The sequence below is a fragment of the Myxocyprinus asiaticus genome, chromosome 17 (genome assembly GCF_019703515.2).
Source record: "Myxocyprinus asiaticus isolate MX2 ecotype Aquarium Trade chromosome 17, UBuf_Myxa_2, whole genome shotgun sequence".
NCBI classification, from domain to species: Eukaryota; Metazoa; Chordata; class Actinopteri; order Cypriniformes; family Catostomidae; genus Myxocyprinus; species Myxocyprinus asiaticus.
Genome location: NC_059360.1, coordinates 30,635,631 through 30,647,252, shown reverse-complemented (window position 1 = coordinate 30,647,252; position 11,622 = coordinate 30,635,631).

Genomic DNA, 11,622 nt, shown 5'->3' with positions numbered 1-11,622 from the left:
AAATAGCTGAAATTCATTTTTGTGATTTTTCTTACTATCATCAATAAATTCAATTCAAAAACTAATTTCATATATAGGTTCATATATAAAAATATAAACTCATCATTGCTATATTTGCATAATTTTTTCTTGTCTTGTGTTTTTATGACAGACAATGTTGTCAAGTCTTCACAAACTGACTTCATGTAAAAAAAGATAATAATCATGTTCATAAATGTATTGGAACAGTCATATGTCCATTTACTGTAGTTTTATTCTGTGCTATAAACTGTACTGTTCTTTGATACTATATTCTCCGTACTGATGAAGAAAGCCAATCAGGTTCACTAAGAACACATTTTATTGTCTTTTGGTTTAAACCAGGGGTTTTCAAACTTTTTGATGCAGAGGACTTCTGAAATATGATTGCCCCCTTCTGAAAAACATAAAGACATTTTTTCTGCAAAATTAAATAATTGGTGTTTATATTGTCATTGTACTAAAGCCAAAAGACATAAATAATACTAAAATAATACCTGCAAAATATTTACTTTCTTTTAAGTTGAGTGTTTTCCCCCAACCCACTATTTGAGTAATATTAGATGTATAAACCTGAAAAAAAAAAAGAGATAAAAAAAAATTCACTTCAATTCGGATTAGCTTGCATAGTGCTTTTCACAATAAATATTGTCAACAGAATAAAATAAGCACGACTAATCTCATGATATTTGACTAGACTTTTGAAAGCAGAATGAAACAGTAATAACGTCAAATTCTGAATTTTGTTTTTTATACTTTTTTTTTTCTCTGAAATATTATGTAGACCCCCTAGCACTGCCCCCTAGGGGTCCCCGAACCCCATTTTGAAAACCCTAGGTTTAAACAGCTGCTGGCTGATCATTCACAGTCTGCCTGTTTTACATCTCAGTAAAAGCTCCAATAAAGAAATTCAGTGCTCTGTAAGTGACCTAATCACCAGTGAGTGAATTAGTTTAGGGGACATGACTGGGTGTTGTTGTCATAGTAAATAGCCTATATAGCTAAATAAAGAGCCATCCATCATTCACTAACACGTGTAATTTATATATATATATTTTTTAAATGCATGGCATGTGAGCTTGACTCAGTTTTAATTTAAGTGGAATTCACACTATGTCACTCTACCAGTGACAGCACCCAAGAATGACACTATAAAACCAATAGGCCTATATTTACACAGATTAAGACATGCAAATGATTTTCACAAAGATGTCAACACAATGCATGACTCACCATAAAATTAACTCTTGGTCATTTACACAGATCTGCTAAAGCATTTATTAAACTCCAGCAGGGCACATTAATAAACAAAAACTAATCAGGGCAAACCAGTTTCTTGATCAGCCAGACATTTTCAGGCTTTCCTTTACAAAGGAACTTAATAAATAATTTCTGACACATTACTGTGGGTACCATATAAATAATTTTAGATGTTTAAATAACTTAAATAATTGGCTATATTTTCAACTCAATCACAACCTTACACAGTAAGACCTCACAGGTCCTCCTTATGGCTGAATATTTGTGTGTATGCCACTATGGCATGTGTTGCTCAAACCATATAAGAAAGGGCATTTCCAAGCAGTTTTGGAGCAGTGATAGTTTTTACACACATGCAAACATTTTTTTTTTATCTGCTGTCCATACAGGCTGCTGTATGTCAGCCATATGTTTGACTAGACCAGTCTGTCCTTTTTGATGGATCCCACAGCAGTACTAGCTGAATCCAGACTGGCTCGCACTGGCTGGGTTTCCAGACTGTCACCAGCAACAGAAGGCCTTGACACCCACAGCAGGAATCGTGTAGAGGGCCGATGATAAAGAGTGAGCTGGTGTGAGCTGTACCCTGACATTGCAATCCCTAGAGCACCCAGAAAAACAGCCAAACTTGGTACCACAAGATCATGAGCTCTGTGGGTCAAACTCTGCACGGCCGAAGTCTGAAAGATAAAAATGGAAAAACATAGGAAATGGGAACTGATCTAGCAGACATTAACTTTCAGGACACCCAAGATGGTACGGTATAGAATTAGCAATGCCTCACCCTGCATGACTAAATGACTGAATAATGGCTGTAATCTGTTAAACATGTTGTCTCAATACAAAATCCTTCAATAAATATGATAATTATATAATGACTTTAAATTCATCTTAATTACATCACACAATACTCTAATGTAATAATGGCAATTTAAGGGCTAATTAAATATTCCAGCACTTACAATGGAAGTGAATGGGGCCAATTTTTGGAGGGTTTAAACGCAGAAATATGAAGCTTGTAATTTTATAAAAACACTTAAATGAATTCTTCTGTTAAAACTTGTGTATTATTTGAGCTATAAAGTTGTTTATATCTTTGTTTTTATGGTTGTTACAGCATTACTTAGTCATGGCAACGAAGTTGTAATATAAGATATAACTTTACACAGAAAAGATTAGAGATTTTATCACACTAAAACTACTCACGTAACCCCGGTTCTCTGAAAACAGGAATGAGGTATCTCACTATGGGTAATGCCTCGGGCGTGGCCAATCCTTGAAGCACCAATAACACCCAGTCTGTCAGTTGACAGACCAATCACAGAAGTGATGATGGAGTCTCCCTATATAAACCACTGTCATAGGTGCCTACACCATTCTCCGCATATCTCTTCTCCTTGCAACTGCAAGGAGGAAAGTGTGGTGAGATACCTCACTCCTTTTATCAGAGAACTGGGATTATGGGAGTAACAAAGTTCTCTTCCAAACATTAGTTTGGTATCTCACTATGGGATATAGCCAACTCCCATATTGCAGATATGCTGTCTGAAGCAGACCATCAACCGACTAGTAGTGTCCAATGAACACTCACCCAATCAATTTGCAAAGAATGGATAGTAACACATTGCTTCACTGTGATATTGTTGATTTGTGTTTTTGTTTTTTTACACATCGGCAAATGTCCTAGACTGAAATGCCTTTAAACAGTGCCGACAAGGTAGCCATGCCTCTGGTAGAACGAGCTCTCAAGCCCTCCGGAGGTCGCAGCCCCAGACTATTATAACGTAATATAAAAGCCTCCACTACACAATGAGACCCTTACAAGAATCAGCCCAAGAAACAAAAAGCTGAATCCTCTTCCACAATGCCTTCGTTCTTTTCACGTACAAATGTAGAGTACGAACTGGACACAAATAATGAAGCCACTCGTCCTCTAGTGAGGAAAAATGTGGCGGGTGAAAAGTTAGCAAATCCACACCTTACAGCTGAGCGCAGAGTCACTCACCTTAGGCACAAAGGCTGGATTCGTTTTAAGAGACACTCTCGAGAAATCCACCGCAATGCGCATACAAGAGTGATGAACTGACAAAGCATGTAGTCCACTAACCCGCTTTGCAGTTGTTAAGGCCAATAATAAATCTGCCTTTAGCGAAAGGATCTTTATTCCTTTTCTTTCAACTGGCTTGAAGAGAGGCTGAGAAAGCGCATTCAGGACCACGGACAGACCCCATGATGGAACCAGTGATTTTGACACCCTGTTCAAATGTCTTGTGCCCCTCATAAACCTGAAAACAAGTGGGTGTTGGCCCATTGAATTCTAGTCTATTCCCACATGACAAGCCGATATGGCAGCGAGATAAACCTTGACGGTAGAAAAGGCCCTGCCTTTATCTAAAAGTTCCTGCAGAAAACACAAAACATTTGCCACTGAACATAAAAAGAGAACAATGCGTCTGTGTGCACATCACTGCTCAAACACAACCCATTTCCAATCATACGTGGAGTGCATTGAAGCAGCTCTCACGCTTTGAATAATTTTAATCACCCTTGGGGGGTAAATTCAAATTTAGCTTCCCACGGGCCAGGCCCAAAGAGCTACTCGGTCCGGGACGGGGTGAAATATTTCCCCCCACGCTTGCGACAGGAGATCCCTGCGCAGCGGGAGCTGCCAAGGCTGGGCACACAAAAGTTGAATTATCTCCACCAGCCACAGCTTCCCCGGCCAGTTCGGGGCTATCAGTATGACTGAGTGACCATATTCTCATTCTTTTTTTAGAGTTGGAATGATCAGACTCAGTGGAGGAAATGCATAAAGTAGCGCGTTTGGCCAAGGATGTGCTAGAGCATCCACACCCATAGGAGCACTGTCTCTTGCTAGAGAAAAGAACAGAGGGCAATGAGCATTTTTGTGCGATGCGAAGAGATCTACGGCAGCACACCCGTATTTCTCCCACAGCTGACTCAGCACCTGAGGGTGAAGTCTCCATTCTCCATAAAGAGGATTCCCCCTGGACAGGAGATCCGCCGCTGTATTCATCGCTCCTGGAATATGTGCTGCCCGTAATGAGAGAAAGCGCGCACCACTCCACACAATCAGTTTTTGTGCCAGACTGTGTAGCTGCTGTGAACGCGTGCCCCCTGACTGTTTACGTATGCCACTGTTGTTGTGTTGTCCAATCTGACTAGGACATTGTGGCCTTGAAGGAACTGTACAAAGTGCTTCAATGCTAGAAACACTGCGAGTAACTCCAAAAAGTTTGTGCGTGTTTTGTAGTAACGTGGGACAAACCCCATTCACTATTCTGCCTTTGCACACTGCGCCCCAACCTATGTGTGACACATCTGTCGTCACCACTTTTCTAAGAGAGACCACCCCCAAAGAAATTCCCCCGTGAAGTAAAGCAGGGATTCTCCAGTGATGGAGAGCGAGCATCCTCTCTGACATCACTCTTACTCTGCGATTTAAGTGACAGCAAGGACACAAGTGCTGCGCTGCAATCCAATGCTGAAACTCACTCATTTGCAGTAGTCCCAAAGGAATGACTGACACCGTTGAGGCCATCAGACCCAATAGGCATAGACACAAACTGAATGAGGCTTATTTTCCTTTCTGAAAAAGGGACAAATAACCTTGAATCGATCTGATGCGCTCCTCTGACAGAAATGCTCGAAACTGATCAGAGTTCAATCTGAGACCCAAATAAATTATTTCCTGTGAGGGCATCAGACAGCTCTTTGCTCAAATCCTTCAGATCAACTGACATATCTGAGAGTGTTTTGAACTTGTACCTTCTGAGGTATTTGTTGAGGTTTTGCAAATCCAGAATGGGACGGAGACCTCCTCCTCTCTTGTGGATGATGAGTAATACCTGGAGTAAAAACCCAGATGGCTGTCCTCCAGCGGCACAATCCTTATTGCCCTTTTGCTCAGCAAACTGGCTATTTCCTCCTAAAATCCGAGCTGACTTCCCCTCTGCTTTTGACATTAACACATTGTTGAACAGAGGTGGTTTTACAGCAAATTGCAAACCGCTAACCCTGTTTTATCGTAGATAAAACCCAGGGATGAACTGCGCATACATGCCAACTTTCTGTATGAACATTGAGGGTCCTGCGGCACCATTTAGCGGTGGAACTGGGGATTGCAACTCCGAGTTCTGTATTATTTTGTGATTTATTTTCAAACACTGCTGTGCCCTTGGCCCACTGCTTGGATGCACAGAGATTTGTATTTTTGTCACACACATATTTTTGTACAAACCTTCCTCTCTCTTTTCTGACCTCGTGGGTGGAGAGGGGAGATGCAAACTGAGAGGCACTGGGGAAACTGGTGCCAACACTCCCATTAAATCATTTGTGTATGAACTGTGTAACACAAAACTTATGGTTTGATTCCCTTTCCTTTTGGCTGGAGGGGTGGAAAACAAACTCACACTCCGCGAGTGCTGTTCACCCACTCCATGTCCCGAACCAGATCACTGGTTAGGTTGCCCGTCTCTTCTTGTTCCCCTAAGGGTTAGACAGACGATGTTTGGCCGCTGCAAAAGAAGCCTTGCTTCTAGTCTGGGGCTGTTTTGGCTGTGCCCCTCCCTGCCCTGACTGCTGGGGTGGTGGGGTAGGCATGGTCTGAGTTCTAAAACCAGATTGTCCACCTCTAAAATGGGTTGTGAACCCAGAACATGATGGATGCAGGGGGCGAGCAGTGGATTTTCGGGGAAGGCAGGCCTTGAATGCTTCCTCATCCTTTTTCCTCAAATCACACTGCTGCTGCATTGTGGACACTGTAGCCCGGAAACGGACTTTCAGATCCACTAGGGCATCGAGAAAATCTGTCTTCTCCCTCTCAGACAGGCCAGACAGACCGAGCAAAATAGCCCGTTCGCCCACAGGGGTGAGACCCATGCTGTGGCTGCAGCTCTGGACGGCCCCTCTTGATGTACGTAGGTTGAGATCCACAATAATGCAGATCTCTTCCCACAATGCCTCAGTCAGCACCCCCGCATTAATTTGTCAGCACATATCCTCCATCAGCTCGGTCTAATATGCTGTGAGGAGTAAGGTGGCGTTAAGAGCCCATACAGCTAGGGCTGAAGATCGGTAGATCTTTTGGAAAATGGAGGCCGACAATCTCTCCATCCATCCCAGCACTGAAGCGGGAGCAGGCGAAAAAGACGTCTGACGATCGGGGTGAAGGTGATTTGCCATTGACGCCTCGACTGGAAGGGGGCTGGACATCCCCAGATCCTCCATTTAGTGCACATCCAGCGTAGAGTAAACTTTAACAGGGACTCTGTGCGAAAAAGGCTTGTCCCAAAACCGATGCATCCCCACGGCGCACACTGGGACGGCTGGAATAAATTGCTTTACCGGGGCAGCATGAGATGGCAGCCATTTGCAGTCATACAGATCCCTCTCTGTACCCTGGCCAGTCTGCTGTTAAGACCAGTCGATGGAGAGCTCCTTGCAGCTGGGTATTTCTCCGCTGGCGGCGGAGAAAAATAGGGATCCTCATCATTCAACACCGCGACCCGCACCCTCCTTTCCAAAGGTCTTCATACGACACGGGAACAATGTGGGCAACATTCGGGATTAGCGAGTGCGGCCTGTGCATGCCTGACCCCCAGACAGGTAATACATAGTGGGTGGGAATCCTTCGGCAAGATCGTAGATCCACACGGGCATGGATGGGAGGGACCTCTCCCTTTCACTCCGACACTCAGTGAGCTCGCAGTTGCCATAACAGAACCAGAACTCAGGAACACAGAGGCAGTTCACCACAACGTACCACTTGATTCTGTGTTAATCCTAGGTAGAAGCTATCACAGCTCGAAACTCCGCAGAAAAAGGGCAAACCCACCTTGACATGCTGGTTCACGCCACCCAGAGAAAACAATATAATACATCAGAAAATATATTCACTTTGACAGTGAATATACTCGCAAAAAGAACAGCCATGTTCTGCGGCGTACCTGAATAGCTCGTCTGATGAACTGTTAAGCCACCACTTCTTATGAGTCCTACTGAGGATAGCTTCCAAAGATCTTCTCGGGGAAGACAACGAGAATGAAGTAGGCACCTATGACAGTGGTTTATATAGGGAGGTGGGATTCCCTCATCACTGCTGTAATTGGTCTGTCAACTAACTGACTGGGTGTTATTGGTATTTCCAGGATTGGCCACGCCTGAGGCGTTACCCATAGTGAGATACCGAACGAATGTTAGAAAGAGAACCATGTTAACGTGTTAATCTTGTGGCTATACTTTTCAAATGGTGAGTATTTTAACTTTTACAGATTGGCCCCATTCAATTCTACTGTAAGAGCTTCACTGCATTTTTTTTGTAATTAAAATTTTTTATTGATTCAAAAATACACAACAGAGAAAAACACAACACATCCACAACGAATCAACATTTAACATTTAACCCCCACAAATATCCCTCCCCAATCACCAACCCCACCCTAACCCCCAGCGAACACCCCGTGGTCACATATAATAATATACACACACACACACACACACACACACACAAAAAAACAACAAAAATTAAATATATAATAAACATACATAATTAAACTAGACTTCTCTTTCCCCATCCTCTCCCCAAGAGTCCCCCAAAAACGCTCAATAATTACCCCATTTCCTGACAAACACGTCCCCAAACCCCTGCCTTCTATTTGCCACCTCCTCAAAAGCTGCCACCCTCCCCATCTCCACAGACCACTCTGGAAATGATGGCGCTCCGTCCAACTTCCAACCCCTTAAAATAATATGTCTACCAATCATGATACTGGTCAGAACCCAATTTTTTATATGTTTATCCCCAAAATGTATGACCGCCCCATCGCCCAAAATACAAAGTCTGGGGCAAAGTAAAATTTGAGTGCCCAAAACGTCACACAAACAACTCTGAACCTTCAACCAAAATTCTTTGCAAAGACATGGGTTGTGTCTCCAACTTCTGATTGGCATCGCCAAGCCTATACAATCTAGAGGGGGTCCAATAGAATCTATGTAAAATCTTGAATTGCATAAGGTGAACCCTTGCATCTCTAGATGCAGACTTGACATTTTTTTAGAATCCAAGTCCATGCTACCTCCTCCAATACCAAATTTAAATCTCTCTCCCATAATCTCTTGAGAGAAGTTAAAGCTATGCCGCTTTAGGGGTGTGTGTGCTACTCCCAAAAACAATACAGATACAGGTCACCGAATGTAGTAACATATCTCACAATCCACTCCGTCCAGCAGAAAGAGGACTAATTAATACATAATTTAGGGTTCAGCCATATGCTTGAGGCAACATTTAAATAAATATCTGAATTAAACACTCTAGACACTTTTGTCCATACCGAGTGCAAATGCAAGATAACGGGGTGTAACTTAACTTCTCCGATTAGTTTAATAGAAAGGATTTGCAATGGCAAAATAGGGGCAAGAACTTCCTGTTCAATACAAAACCAGGGAGGGGCTCTTTCAGGTGGAAGCGACCAATGAGCCAAATGTCTGAGACCGAATGCATAATAATAAAACAAAATCTTGGGTAGGCCTAGCCCACCTTTGTCAACTCGGCCTATGTAACTTATTAAAATGCAATCTTGTACGCTTACCATTCCAAATGAAGGACTTTGCTATGCTATCAAATTGCTTAAAATAAGAGAAGGGGACATCTACAGGGAGAGATTGTAGCAGGTAGTTGAATTTTGGAATACAATTCATTTTAATAACATTAACCTTCCCAATCATCGATAAATGTAATGAAGCCCACCTGCCCACATCGCTCGAAAACCTTTTTATTAAGGGGTCAAAATTAACTAACTAAATCAGACAAATTTGCTAGGAATAAAATGCCCGAATTCTTAATGCCCTGTTTGGGCCACTGGAAGACACCTGGCTGGAAAGCTGTTACTGGGCAGTATGCTGTCAGAGCCAAATCTTCGGATTTAGACCAATTGACTCTGTATCCCAAGAACTTAGAAAAGGAATTAATATTTCTATGGAGGCAGGGCATAGATCTAATGGGGTCAGAGATGAATAATAAAATATCATCTGTGTAAACCAAAAGCTTATGCGCCATACCTCCCACCATCACCCATGGAAAATCATCTTCCCTTCTTATCGCGGCTGCTAATGGTTCCAGGGCAAGACAGAACAATAATTGGGAAAGAGGGCAAACCTGCCGGGTGCCCCTATCCAGAGTCAAATTAATCTGAAATTAATCCATTTGTTTGTACCGCCGCTACCGGGTGTCTATAAAGTAACTTAATCCATCCAATAAAAGTATTCCTGAACCCGTACATTTCCAAAATCTTAAAAAGATAATCCCATTCTACCATAACAAACGCCTTTTCGGCATCAAGTGAGATGGCCGCGACCGGAGTCTGATCATTCGCCACTTACCACATAATATTGATGAAACGCCTAATGTTATCAGAAGAGCTGTGGCCTCGAATAAACCCCACCTGATCTATATGTGTAAGAGCTGTCATAACTTTACATAATCAGTTAGCCAGAATTTTTGACAATATTTTAACGTCTAGCTGGATCAGGGAAATTGGACGGTAACTATTACACTCGCTTGGATCTTTATCCTTTTTAAGAATCAGACTGATCCAGGCTTGTGTCATGGTTGGCGGAAGCTTTCCATTCTTTAATGATTCTGTATAAACTTCTAACAAAAATGGAGCCAGTTCTGTAGCATAAGATCTAAAATATTCAGCTGCAAAACCATCTGGCCCCAGAGCCTTGCCTGTAGGCAAGGCCTTAATTACCTCTCCAAGCTCTTCCAAGGTTATCTCAGAATCAAGAGATTTTTTTTTGCTCATTTGTCAATTTAGGGAGATCTAATGGTTCCGCAAAGTTTCTAATGTCTTCATCAGTAGACGAAGACGTGGAACTAAAGAGATCAAGATAGAATTCTTTAAAAGCATTATTAATACGAATGGCTGAGGTAAATATTTCACCACCAGCAGATTTCTTTGAGGGAATGGTAGAAAAAGACTCTCTCTGCTTTATATATCTAGCCAAAAGCTTCCCTGCTTTTCCCCCAACTCAAAGTATGACTGTCTTGCCCTGAATAGCCAAAACTCCATCTTCCGCGACAAAATAGTATTATAACTGTATTTCAATCGGGTCAATTCTCTGAGGCCATCAGAAGACATTCGGCGCTTCAGCTCTGCCTCGGCACTTTTAATATTCCTTTCCAACTCCACGAGTTCCCGTGCTTTGGATTTTTTGATGAATGAGGCATACTGTTTGATCCAACCCCTAAGAACTGCCTAAGTGCCTCCCAAGCCATGCCCACAGAGGATACTGAGGACCAGTTGGTCTCCATATAGACACTGATTTCAGCCTTTAACATTTCTTGGAATTCAGGATTTTGCAAAAGGGATACATTAAAGCGGCAACTATATGATTTCCTTTTCTCCATATGTGGCAACACCTCTAAACTCACCAGGGCATGATCTGAAACTAAAATGTTTCCAATTGAGCCATCAACAACAGATGAAATGTGGAACTTAGAAATAAAAAACAGGCTGTTCAGATCTTCGGGCAGACAAATTCACTCCAATATCCTGCAAGAAATATTCCACAAAACCAGCTCCAGCCAACAGGAGGCATAAGCTCCCAAAACAAGCAGATTCATCCACAAGCTGTTTTTTTTATTTTTTTTTTTAATATCTTTTTCGGACTCAAGATGGCGCCGAGTATGGCTGCTGCGTTGCGAGCTCCGACACAACATAGCAATGGTTTGTTTGTTTTGTTTACAATTCTTATGTTTTTTGTCTTGGATGTTGTCTGCCTTATTGTCTACGACAGACAAACACTTTTGGACATTGGTTCAGCGATCTCACACCGAAAACCGGACTTCACATTCCTCAATGCCGACCCGCTGTTTACAAACACGCAAGCGGAGCCCTTTGTCTGGGCAGCACAGCCACGGAAACGCAGGAGGAAAAGGGGAAACAGAGCCGGTGTTCTCATCAGAGTAAGACGCCGCGCAAATCGACCCCCGCTACCCACTATTCTACTGGCAAATGTTCAGTCTCTGGATAACAAGCTCTGCGAGCTGAAAGCGCGGATCTCTTTCCAACGAGAGACGAGGGACTGCTGCATTATCTGCCTTACGGAAACTTGGATGTCTGCGGAGATTCCAGACTCAGCCATTGAAACCGCGGGGTTCTCCATGCTCCGAGCGGACAGAGCGAAAGACCTCTCGGGTAAAACTAGAGGAGGTGGTGTATGTTTTATGATCAACAAATCCTGGTGTGATCAGAGGAACGTACATTCCATCAAGTCTTTCTGTTCTCCTGATCTGGAATTTCTTATGCTTCTGTGTCGACC